This window comes from Triticum dicoccoides, chromosome 2B, assembly GCF_002162155.2.
Source record: "Triticum dicoccoides isolate Atlit2015 ecotype Zavitan chromosome 2B, WEW_v2.0, whole genome shotgun sequence".
Taxonomy (NCBI): domain Eukaryota; kingdom Viridiplantae; phylum Streptophyta; class Magnoliopsida; order Poales; family Poaceae; genus Triticum; species Triticum dicoccoides.
This window is the reverse complement of record NC_041383.1, coordinates 83,324,666-83,338,295: the sequence shown is the minus strand read 5'-3', so window position 1 is coordinate 83,338,295 and position 13,630 is coordinate 83,324,666. Positions and strand designations below refer to the sequence as shown.

Here is a 13,630-nt window from a genome sequence, read left to right as displayed (position 1 = left end):
TGTTATTTCATCAAATCGGTATGTCATTCATCTTCAACTTTAATGCAGCACCTATTTGTGATAAGTAATATCATATTCCTATTCATTATGATTTCTTTGAGTGCTATAATCTTGTTGTGATATGGTGTAAAATTAGACTTGGTTCAAACCAAATTTTGACTAGTCAACCAGTGAACCCAATGGCTAAATTTTCTGGCTCCGCCCCTGCCCTGTTAGGTCGCAAAATATTTTCGCCCTTAGCACTAACGGATGAGGCATATTTCTTAGTTGTTCGGCTTCACAGATGACAACATTTTTTCCTTGTGTTCTGAATTCTGGATAGGGTATTTCTCCAAATGCATCTCCGCGGGTGGTATGAGCATGGACATTGTTGCCTGTTGCCTGAATATTTTCACCTGACTAGTTGCCCAAATCTTTTCTGTCTTGTGCTTTCAGCTGCAGGGTTTATCGCTGGTGATATTTTTTAGGGAAATCATTGCTGGTGATTTCGGTCCATGTATTCTAAGTTCAGGTGATGCAAACCTCTGCCGCCCTGCGTATCTTTAATTATTTATACTGATAGCCACTGCATCGGATATCGGAGTAATAGGCTACAGTTGTGGTGTTGTGACATCTTCAGTGTCTTCAGAGCACCATTCTGTTTCTGACAATTTTTTGTTTAGGTGTTCTGTCATGATGTATGCTCCGTTGATGCAGTACATGTAGGGTGTGTTTGGTTGAGGAACCAACTGTCACGGAATAGAATGGTTCCATTCCAGAGGAATGGGTCGGTTCCGTTCCTGTGTTTAGTAGGTGCAAAAAAGTAGAACGGGTTGGTTCCATTCCAGTGTTTGGTTTGGAAGAATGGAATGAAAAATTGAATAATAGAAATTCAAAAATTCGGCAGCATTTCATTTGTATTTCCAAGAAAAACAACACAATAATATATATTGACATAGAACAAAATTTTCAGCAATAATATCATAAGGTAGCAATCAGGTAGCAAGTTCATTTGGCACATCCAAAAGCAATCAGCCAATACATGTCTCTCACATACAGCCATACAGGTTCACACTCCAAATATCCTAAAGCAAACCAATGGTACTACAGCCATACAAGTCAAGTTCACATACTTGACAACCATACAACCATATCGAATTTAGAAGTTCTTCTTCACATACCTACTCACCCAAACAGATTTGTTGGTTTCGGACAGCTTCATGAAGGCTCTTGCCGTCTTGGGGTTGTCAACGAGATGAGCATAGTAGTGGGCAAGGTGCTCTTCATCAAATTCTTTCAAACTAGAGAATACATCCCAAAGGTCATCGGGTATATCATCATCATCTCTACCAGATTTCACAAGAGCTTCAGCCACAAGTTTGAAACCATCTTTGAGAATGGCACCTAGTGGATCCTCTAGAACTTTCACCACCTTGGCTTCTTTTTTGGTGGTCCTTTGGGGTGAGAAGACTCACCAACTTGCGGTGACGTGTTGATCTCACCATTCTCCTCATAATCAACGTTAATAGAAAGGAGATCACTTCCAGACCTTGCATTCATCCCCTTAGCCCTGGTTGCTCCAAAAATGGTTGCCATGGAATGATAGTGTTCAATTGGGTTATTCAAGAAGGGAGCATCAGGTTTGTGGGTCTACAAAAAATTTGCAAGTCATTAGTATAATGAAGGCAGAAAATGGGATGATATTGTTCATATTACAAGAAGCTTACCATACAGTGACCTGCGCATAGTGTTCTTCGCTGAGCCTAATTGTGCAAGTATCTTCATCCCATAGAGCTCCACTTAAATTCTTCAAATTGACAACCCTGACCCTAATCTTCCTCCACTTCTTGATATGGTTTCTAACTTGATCAGAGGTGATAGCTAGCTTGAATTGCTTGTTCAAAACAGTAGCACATTGTTTGAGATGTGTCTCCCTGAATCCACTAGAAGTTCTCTTCCCTTTAGCAACAAGGTCAGCCAAAAAACCTAGCATAGTGTTGGTCATGGAAGTGGTCCATACCATGACCTCACTTTTCCCAGAGATCCCACTTGCAGCGGTAACTTCAACATTGTCCATTTCTGTTCAGCCATCAAAAAATTGCAAAAGAATGGATTAAAGCATCTAAATTTATAAGGTACAATCTGCCCAGCCATCAAAATGTTGCAATAAAATGAATGAAATCATCACAAACACATGATTTAAACATATAAAAGATACAATCTGCCCAGCCATCAAAATGTTGCAACAAAATGGATGAAATCATCACAAACACATGATTTAAACATATATAAGATACAATCTGCCCAGCCATCAAAATATTGCAATAAAATTGATGAAATCATCACAAATATATTGTTTGACACAATAAATACCACAATTTGTCCAGCCATCAAATAAATACAAAGGTAGTTCCTTAAACATTACAAATGCATAGTGCGCTGCACTCATAAATTTGCATACATGAGTTGCCTATCTTCCCACATTTGGGCGGCAATTTGTAGCCTATGGTCTACCAAGGCCCTATTGTCACTTAATTGTTGCCTTGATGTTCGAATTGGTTGGGTGGTCCATGTCACTTCCGGTATAATGAATTCATCGATCCCTTGTGATAGTGCATAATTATGAAGAACACAACAAGCTATAACAATATCGACTTGGACCGGGAAAGTGAAGAACGGTTTGGCATCATCTAAAATTTTGAAACGCCTCTTGAGAGATCCAAAAGCCCTCTCTACCGTCACCCGTAGAGATGAGTGCCTAAGGTTGAATAGCTCCTTATCATTTTGGACCGGATTGTTGCCCCACTCATTCAAATGGTACCTCACGCCACGAAAAGGTGGCAAGAACCCTGGCTTGGCTCCATAACCGGCATGAACTAGGTAGTACTTTCCTAAAAAATAAAAATAAATATTGGTTATAATGGTTTCTTAAGGCAGTAACATATGGACAATTTCTATCTACGTCAACTTCTTACTAGGTGGTACTTGTAAGCCTCTCTCACGAGTTAATGCATCAGCTAAAACGGTCGCGTCGTGTGCGGACCCTTCCCATCCAGCCAAAACGTATGTGAAGCGGAGGTCAAAATCTACTGCTGCCATCACATTTTGAGTGGTAAAGGCTTTCCTACCACGAAAAGAAGGATCCACATCTTTGGTAACACCTGCTCGCACATGTGTACCATCGATAGCTCAAATACAATCCTATATAGTGACCAATATTAAATGGCATATCATATAGCCTAGATAGCTAAGGAATAGTTTCTGAAATTACCTTAAAATATGGGTCAAATCGATGATTTCCTGCAATTTTTGCGGGGGTTTCCAATGATGATGGCCTTATATAATTATTACGAAGCTCGCCTATGGCATGAAGAGCCTTTCTAAAATAGATGCTTGTTGTGCCATATGATCTACCAAAATTGGATGAAACAACTCTATTCCGAAGGTTATGCCCAATTGTATGCAAAAACATTACCAATTGTTGCTGCACACTAGGATGTGGACTGTCTTCTAGCAAATTGTGATCCCTCAATATACCACACAAACGAAAGAATGCAATTCTTTTAAACCTTAGCATGTTTTTGTATAACACATCGCTTTGCCAAATTTTTAGGTTTAGATAATCAAATCTGATTCGATCTCTTTCATGCATTGGGCCAAAGGTAATACGTGGTCTCCTCTTCCTTATTATAGCCCAAACAATGACTGCCATAGCAGCTAATGCAACAAAAACAGCTGCTCCCCTAGCCATCCTTTTTCTTTTGCTCATCTTGACCATCTACAATGATACATACTATCAATAATATGGCTACCAGTTACTTATAACCATGGATCTGACAACAATATATGGAAGAATTGAGGAAGAACATTGCACACACAGAAACGTAAATCTGTCCTGAGCATCAGTATGTATATACAGAGATGGGAATGGAACCGTACCTTGCCTACGTTGCTAGCCGCCCTGCTGGTTCGTCGGTGCAGCCTGCTAGGTCGTCGCCCTGCTGGTTCGCCACTGCTGCCTGCTAGGTCGCCGCCGCTGCCGCCTGCTAGGTCGCTGCCGCCGCCGCCTGCTAGGTCGTCGCCGCCACCGCCTGCTAGGTCGCTGCTGCTGCTAGGTCACGGCCAAGCCCTTGATGCGCGCCATCGCAAGGGGGGGATGATGGGGAGGAGAGGGAAGCCGGCGCCAGAGAGGTGCGTGAGGGGCGGCGCTGAGAGAGGAGCGGGAGCGTGGCAGATCGAGAGGGAGGGAGAGATGCGGGAGGGTGGCGGCGCTGAGGAGAGACGGGAGAGGATAGGGCTCGGGTGCGAAAGGAATGAGGCGCGTTCCTTGTCGTCCGCTCGAATCGGAGGTATGCGTCGGTTCCGCATATAAACCGAATATTCTCTTTTCTGGGACTGGTGGGTTCTGGTTCCATCTACTGACCGAACGTGAGAATGGGCTCTCAGGACGGGACGGACCCATGCCATTCCATCTGGTGGCAGCAACCGAACATACCCGTAAGTGACACTTTCCACCAACGGGGAAGACTTGTGTGACATCTCACATTAGGTGAGATCGATTTTTTTGAAAAAAAAAGATACATGTTAAAACATTCTCAAAAAATTGTAGACACACATCAATGTTTGATGTACAACCTCAGAAACATCCGGCTCCTATTTCAACTTGCATTAATAGAAAAGAAAAGGACAAAATTGGATGTGAATAGTGTCAAAGTACTATTCACTCACAGCTGCCACTATTCACATTCGAATTTGTCTTTTCTGAATCTCTAAGGGTGTGTTTGGTAGGGTGCATGGAGGGTGCATGAGGGCAAAAGTTCCCAATCCGACCCACTTTTGCTTGTTTGGTAGGGTGCATGAGCTCACATGGGCTATGCTCATGTGATGCATAAAAGGGCCCTCAACTATGCTCATCTCATGCACCCCAGACAGGGTGCATGGAGGCAGCCATGCTGGCCCTGACACTCGTCCCCACCCACCAGACCCAGACCACGTCTAGATATGTTTATATTTTAAAAAAATATTCAGAATTTCAAAATTTGTTTGAATTTTCGAAAAAGTTTAGAATTTCAAAGAAAAATTGAAAATGTTCAGGATTTCAAAATTGTTTAAATTTTCAAAAATCTTTCGTAATTTCAAATTTTGTTTGAATTTTCAATAAATGTTCAGAATTTCAATTTTTTTAAAAAAATCAACAATGTTCGGAATTTCAAAATAAAATCAGCAAATGTTTGAATTTTTTTAAAAAAAAAATCAGAATTTCAAGTTTTATTTAAATTTTTATAAAATATAAAAAATTCAAATTTTTCTTTAAATTTTCAAAAAAGTTTGGAATTTCAAATATGTTCAAATTTTCAAAAAGTTTAGAATTTCAAATTTTATTTTAATTTTCCAAAAAATATTTAGAATTTAAAAAAAATCAAAATATGTTTAAATTTGTGTTCATATTTTTCCAATTTTGTTCATCATTCAAAAAAATATTCGAAATTGAAAATTGTTCAGCATGTCTAAACACATGCATGCTGCCAAACAAAGTCTCAGCTCAGCATGTCTCGACGCATACATCGCTGTCAAACAACAGCAACTGCATGGACTCATCATGTCTACACTCAGCATGTATGAGAGGAGAACAACTAGGTTAGGTCCATGCATGCTACCAAACACACCCTAAATGTACATCAAATTTTGAGCTGATTTTTCCAGACTTGCAGACATACATCACATGAATGTTGTCAGATAATTTCGATTTTTTAAATGTCTAAATATGAATTTTTATGGTTGATCTCACGATCTCATCTAAATGTGAGATCTCATACAAGTCTCCTGATGAACAGTAAATTCAAAAAAATTAGCAATCAAACTAAAAAAAAGAACTTTTTACACATGAAAGATGAGAGAATTTTCTAGGTGCGTGCAAAATTTCAAGGCGTTTGGACATTTGACGAGCTCGTGGTGAAAAAAAAACAAAATTCAGTCTACACAATGCACTTTTCGAAAGTTTCTTTCACAAGCTAAATTTGTTATTTTTGCCATGAGCTTCTCAAATGTCCGAACACCTTGAAATTTAGCACGCACCTATAAGATTCTCTCAATTTCATGTGTAAAAAATTCAGATTTTTTAATATATTTGCTATTTTTTTAATTTTATTGTTCATCGGCAGGTGCAGCTGAGCCTGGGTGCAGAAACGCTGCACCCCACTACTGAACTCTACTATTTTAATGAACTGTACAGATTAGCTCCTTCACTCAATTTCTTTCAGAAACTTCTATTGGTTGGGCTGAAATAGCCGAGATTTTGGAACTGGCATGGTATTGATGGCAGCCCAGCGTAATATGGTATGGGCTTGGCTCCTCATTCCTCACTCGACCCATGGTGTCGCCCTCGCTATTGCAGCCAGGGCAACGGGAAAAAAGAGAGAGAACGGCGCATACTGAACATTTTTTTAGAGAAGATCAGCACGTAATGAACTACATGATGCATGCCCGAGTCACACAGAAACTCAAAGCAACGGAGTGACCCGGCCGGTCCGGTCGTCACCTTTGCCCCGTGCATCAACGCTGACAAGTTGACAATGCATTTTGGCGATGAAACCTACAAATATCCAACTACATTATCTATACCAGTAAAAAAAGACCCAAAAAGGTAAATCCAATAAATTTCAGCCATCAAATCAGGTCAATCCAACGACTCAGCCTGCTTCAATGATGACCACTCAACAAGTTTAGCACGCACTCAATATTATATCAGATATCAATTCCGACCCTAAGCACATAATTAACATATAAATAATATTCTATATAATATATCCATGCAATTAATATAATATCTACTATCAACGTGCATTGCACATACGAATTTACTAGTCACGTGCAAATGTCCAAACAATATTTGCTACTTGCTAGCATATTGGCGCAAGAAATGGAACTACACCTATTGCTTTGCGTGTAGGTGTCGACCGACCGGTAGTGAGTTAGGTAAGTGTGCTAAGGATGTCTCCAATGCACCCTCAAGCCTCTCGCAACCGTTTGGACTAGCTGTCTGGACGATGCAAGGCATCTAACAATGTCTAGCATTTGTCCCCAGATCAGTTTGGTGTTCATTTTTCTGTAAAGCAAAAGCAAATTGGAGACTTTGCGGAAATCAAGACATCCTTCGGCCAATCAAAAGCCATTATGTATCCTCTCCGTCCAAATGGCAGAAGGCCGATGATGGCTATTGATCTCTACTCCTAATGAAGCAGTTGGTAGTCTCGCTTTCAGGTTTTTTCGTTCCACCTCCCATGATTTTTTTGGTACCTCTTCCCACCTTCGCTGGTTTTTTTCACAGAATTTTTCTCGTCCCCTCCCCCCACTTCATCGGTTTATTTTCGCGTCACACTCTCACACAACGAAAGAAATCTGAACAGATCAGAACTTTCCATACTGGCGCAAGTTATTTAGTAATGTAGAATCAATCACGAGCAATCTCTAAAGATCAAATCTAAATTAATTAACCTTACCTTAAACCACTCAATCACATCAATTAGAAAACAAATAATTGATTTTCAGAAAAATCGCTCAATCACATTAACCTTACCTTAACTCACGGATGGTAGTCCATCTCCAAACAAAGGAAACAATACATCGAGGGAGCAGTAAATAAACTCCCTTTCTTATGACAAGTATATGATCTTCCCTTCCCTCTCCGTTGTCGAGCGTTCTTGATTCTTGAGGCCGAGGCTTGGGCTGCGTCACTGGGTCGCGACGGTGCCGGAGGACGGACGGCGAGGCCGGGTGCCGTGGCCAGTGAAGGGGGCAAAGAAGGGTGGCTTCCCTGGCCCTTGCCGTGGCCGTGGCCCTGGGAGTTGGTGCGGTGGAAGCGGCACTTGAAGGACCCGGCGTGGGTGGCCGGCGCGCAGACGCACATGGAAGCGGGCCCGTGGCCCGCGCCGGACGGCGCCGACGCCGACCCTGGCCACCTCCTCTGCGTATTCTTGGAGCTGTGGCTGGCCGATTTACATGAAATTAATTCCCTCCGTTGTGGTGGCAAATATAATACACATAATTCATATTGTTATGCACTAGCGTGTGTGTGAAATAGATGGATTATGGTCCCGTACCCAATAAGATGGATATGTGTGTGTTAGACAGAGAGAGGGAGAGGGGGAGAGAGAGTGAGGAAGAGGGAGGGAGAGTGTGTGTGTTTGTGAGGATTTGATGATAAAAAATGTCGCTAATGTCACTTGATATGTATGAGAATATTAATATTGAACTCTTAAAATTAATGTGGCCCCGTTGCAACGCACGAACGCTCTTCTAGTGTAGGTAATTAATTTGGCGGAATGACGATGCTGGCTATTGATGTAGGTAATTAATTTGCGGAAGCTTTTAAAGACGACATTTGACAAGGTGATTAGCCGGCCATGGCCATGCGGAAGCCATTGCTAGTACATGGCGGAATGCTAGTCGTAGTTGTGGACGGCCATGCGGAATGCTAGTCGTCGTGTAACTACTGTCGACCCAGTCGTGCTGCTCTGGAGAAACCCTAGGATCTGATGTTCTAGATCGGACGATGGCGGCACTGCGGTGTCGTTTCTCTCTTGGGAGCATTGTTTGTGAAGCAGCGCTGGAAGTCAGAGGCAGGAGGTGGAGCGGCTTCGTCTTGCACGGAGCTTCGGTGGAGATGTTAAGTCATGCCTGACCGACAGGTGCTACGCTTTGTCATGCCTGGTCGGCAGGTGCTACACACGACAGATGTTTCAAAGACTTCAAGCTGTGTCGGCTGGTGGTACTCGGCAGCATGGTGCTGAGGAGTATCAGTGACTACCGCGACGTGCACATCTGTTTGCGCGCAGGTAGGAGGTGCCGTTGGGCGCCGTGGTGGCGTCGATGATAGCTAGACCGAGCAAGTTGATGCATCAGTACAGTTCTGAACATGGAGCGGTGACAGTTGGCGGCGGCGGCCTCTGAGAGCACGCCGGACCGACGAGACCATGCCCGGCAGGGTCCTGGATGGGTCCTCAGGTCTTAGATATTAGGTTTGGCTGCGATGTTTATTTGGTATTAGGCCCAGGCTATCTGCGCCCCTTCATCAACTGGATAGGTGTAGCGATAGTTTGTTGCTTAAGACGGCGATTTTGGTCTTACTGTGGTATTACTTTGTAAGGGCTTGTGAGAATAATTAATAAAGTGACCTTATGCATCGTCTAGATGCAGAGGCCGGGGGTCATCCTCCTTTTCTATAAAATGTGGAAGATCGAGTTGTATAATTGTGATCAAATGCTAAAAACAATTTTGTGATGGCGGAAGATCGGAAGGTCATCTTGATATAGGACGGTTGAGCTATAATGGACGCCCCCCTATCATGTCTACAGACACGGTCCACACATCGATAGTGTGTCTAGTTTAGAGGACAACGTTCGAGATGCCTTAACGCTCCACGGAAACCAGGAGGGTGGTCTCGGTGATGCTTACTACTTTCTCTGTTCAAAAATACTTATCTGGAAATTAATAAAAATTGATGTATTTAAAACTAAAATGCATCTAGATACATTCATTTTTTTGACAAGTATTTTCAGACAGTGCCCCGCAAAAAAAAGTATTTTCGGACAGTGGAAGCATTTATTTACCATTAATTTTTATTTTTATTTTTATTTATGTTGAATTTATTGTTTATCCGATAACATATGCATCCAAGATCCAAAATGGCGGCCTTCCCTATATGTATAAATTATGATGTATCCAACGGTAGATAGTTCGGGCACAAACAATTAGTAGTAGCTCTTACGCATCCCACTCCATCATCCACTGCAGACTGCACTGCCGTACCTGTACCTCCACGTATATCGTCTAGTTCTTCCCATACATGATTGACAAGAAGATCAGCAGCAGATCATTGTTCTTCGAGAGCATACATGATCGTCAAATTAAATGCTGACAGACACGGGTGTCAGTTAATCAATAATTCCAGGCTCATGTGCCCTTATTTTACACAACAAAACACAGAGCTATCCGATCGCCCTGATCTGCTGTGCGTGTGGACCACCAGTTCGCCGCAGACAATGGGGGCGTCATTCCGATTCTTCTACATCACTAACGTTTTGATCTCGGTCGGCCTAGCCAGCGACCGATAAAAAATATCCGACCTAGAGGGACGTCTTAAACAGGTCACAAACGCCCGAGCTAGCCGGCATCCTTCAAATTCAAACCAAATATGGAGCGGATATGGATAGGCCCGTGCGCGTCCTTCACATCGGACCGATAATGGAGCCCTACACGAAAACACTCGGAAACCCGGCGGTCTGAGACTCGTCTTCTCCGTCCTACCGATGGCATCGCGTGGCACCGCATAGTGTCCTGGCCCGGCTATTTAAGCGGACTGCCGGCACCGAAACCCTACCCATCCCCATTTCCCGCCTCTCATCCGCCACCGCTGCCACTTTCTATTCGTCGTCTGCCACCACTAGTAGTCATGCCACCTCGCCGCCGAGTAAGGAACTACCCATATCTAATGCCAGAGCGCCAGATGCAGCTCCTTAAGTAGATCTGGACAAGGCGCAAAGCCCGGATCGCCGCGGGGCTACCTCCGGACACGGTGGATCCGGGGGGAGGACTTGGAATAGGAGGATGAGGACACGGAGTAGGAGGATGAGCTGGAGGAGCAGGAGGAGGACAAGGAGGATGTGAGGGATGCCGAGGAGGCGGATCTGCAGGCGGTCCTTGATTCCCTCCGATCGAAATCAATGAGGAGGCCAACCGCAATCGTCTGCAGGAGGCGAAGGCGGAGCACGGTGTGGAAGTCGACGAGATGCTCGCGTATATGGATGAGTAGGAGTTGGAGCCCCCCTACGCGCCCACCTACCCGGCGCCCGGCACCGATAGCGTAGACATCTCTGACGACGAAGCGTACTTAGACTATTGTGATGTGCGTAGTACGATTTCTTTTGTATGGTTTGTATGTATTTAGAGAATGAAATATGAAAGACTCGGATACATAACACAAAAAATTAGGTGTGATCAGTCAGTGCATGCGAACGCATCAAGCGTTTGAGGAGTCAAATTTGCAAAATCAGACCGTAGATACCCGAAGCGACGTGACTTGGCCGACCCTTCACATATCCCTCTCCCTCCCGGCTGTACGTACGCCACACCGAGTAAACCCGCTCCGATCCAATCCGCGGAAGATCGAAAGGGTTAAGTTGACGAGATTTGGACCTCTGACGAACCGGCTAACCCGGTTGACTTAGTCAAAGAGACCAACCCAGAAGTTACTCCAAAACTAATCCTGGCTAGACGACTAGCTACACCGTGCACGCAGCTGTATCACTGGCATGAGTAGTATAAAACTCAGCATGCAGCTAGCAAAACTCGGCTTGTCCAAAAGTTGCTGACGACTAAGATGCTGTATCAACGTGTATAAAATTCACTTTGACTCACTATTTCTTGTGCTTAAATCTTGATCTTCTGTTTTTTCTGCGGCTAACCACCACACGTACGCGTATGCCCTCCGGATATAGTCTTGATAAGCATATCATCGATTTCAGGACGTAGGCAACGGCCACCATATGCCTGGCTGTTGAAATGAGGAAGCTTCCCTCGTGGTGGGAAAATTGACATTAACGTAAATTATGTTTCTTCGTGCATGACAGCACCATGCTAGCCAAGCTAGTACCGGAATTTAGCTATGTTGTTCTGGATGTGATGTGCTCAACAGAGATGCAATTTTTTTGGCCACAAGATCTTCCGATTGGTCGCCCAAATCCGACACAATTGTAAATTAATTGTTTTACCCTGCTAATATAGCATTATGTGCGAATAATGCGGCAGCTTGGATCATTGGAGATCCTAGCTTAGCTTTAGTGTTGTACAGCAAGTTCACACAAGAGGATCTGATGGCGCAACCAGGACCTAAAGAATACCTGCTATCGTGCATTCTCCATTTATTTTGGACTAGCACGCAGATACTCCAAGATCCATGCTCAGTTCATAATGCGATGTCGTGGCATTAGCTTGATTTGTCTGCTACCAAAACTGTGACAGGTTAATGCAGTATTTGGTGCTAATTGGATTAATTAATGAGGTATTGAGTACCGTCGATCTCATTTAGAGGGTGTTTGGATACTCTATAGTCATGTGACTAGTAGTAGTCAGACTAAAAGTTTTTAGTCAGGCCCTGTTTGGAAGGTGACTACTACGTACTAGTCAGCATTAAATGTCTCGGTATTAAATTCTTCTCTCTCCCTTCCATTTATCTCTCTTCTCTCCCTTGTGCAACAGCAACTACCGCTATACTCCCGCGCAAGGAATGAAAGCAGCAAAGTCCTGTTCCTTTTCTCCCTCACGCCATGCAACAGCAGCTCTCAATACCTTTTTTTTCTCTCCTCACGCAAGCAACACAAGCACCAGACTATCCCTCACGAAAAGCACAAGGAAAAATGTACATACATAAGAAATCAAAATTGTCCACACAAGGAAATCAAAACTGTCCACACATAAGAAAACTAAATTTGTCCCATAACGTTACATGTTGGAAACGAAATAAATAACATCAGAAATTTCTCAACGCCTGTTGAACAAACCATCAGCAATCGTATCTCTCACTTGATTCATATCCACTGAATCTAGCTCCATTTCTTCACCCCTAGTGTTACAACGCCTCCTCCTCCTTGTTTCCTCAAGGAGAGGTTGATAACTCTCATCATTGTCACACCTATCGAATTCCTTGTCTGTCAAATGACTTTCACGAATAAAATTGTGCAAGGCCATGCATGCCACAATAATTTTTGTTTGCTTGCGTAGAGGATAACTTGGTACTTTGAAAAGAATCCTCCACTTATTTTTCAAGACTCCAAAACAACGCTCAATGACATTGCGTAGTCTAGAATGAGTATAATTGAAGTGCTCCTTTTTACCTCTCGGCATGGTGCCTTGATGGAACTCTTGAAAATGATACTTTTGGCCCCTATACGGTGCAAGATAACTCTGTTTGTTGGGGTAGCCCGAGTCAACAAGATAAAATTTCCCTGTTCATGGCAATGCATTTTAGCAAATGTCAATGTAAGGCATAAAACTATTGTACTGAGTATCAAGTTTCGTACCTGAAGGTGGATGTGGAAACTTGTGATCAAACCGGCTACGAGCATCCTTGAATGGCCTCATATCATGGCTACGAGCCGGTTTGCTGCTGCAACCATACCCAATCATTGTACAAGCCCTTCAAGCTAGTTATTTTGTTCTTGAATTCCCTGCCTGGATGCCACAGCTTTGCCCTTTCCCAATATTTCTCTCTCATATTCTTGTACGCCTGAGGGCTCCAAACTCTACCAGCGTAATTGCCAGCATCTATTTCCTCACAAGCTATTTCACATAAAGTCAATGTATTTCTGTCTGTCCAGTTAGCCTTGCTTTTTGGCCTCTATTAAAAAAATGTATGAGAAAACAGAACAAGTACTATTTCAGATACTGTACTATTTTTGATAAATATGATAGAACAAGTTTCTACTTTCTACTTTCCACTTAACAAGCTGTAGTTTCTACTTTCTACTTTCCACTTAACATACATTCATTCAAGCAAACACAACAATTGGACAAATATTGTACCTGGATATGCTGGTTCAGCATGTTGTCGTCTTCCTCTGCCTGAACATCTTCTTCAGCTGGTTCATCTTCTTCC

At 43.1% G+C, this 13,630-nt stretch overlaps 1 pseudogene; it reads right to left on the bottom strand.

Moving 5' to 3' along the window:
- Positions 1-1,138: 1,138 nt before the first annotated feature.
- LOC119360526 lies at positions 1,139-3,757 on the bottom strand (annotated as a pseudogene).
- Positions 3,758-13,630: the final 9,873 nt, after the last annotated feature.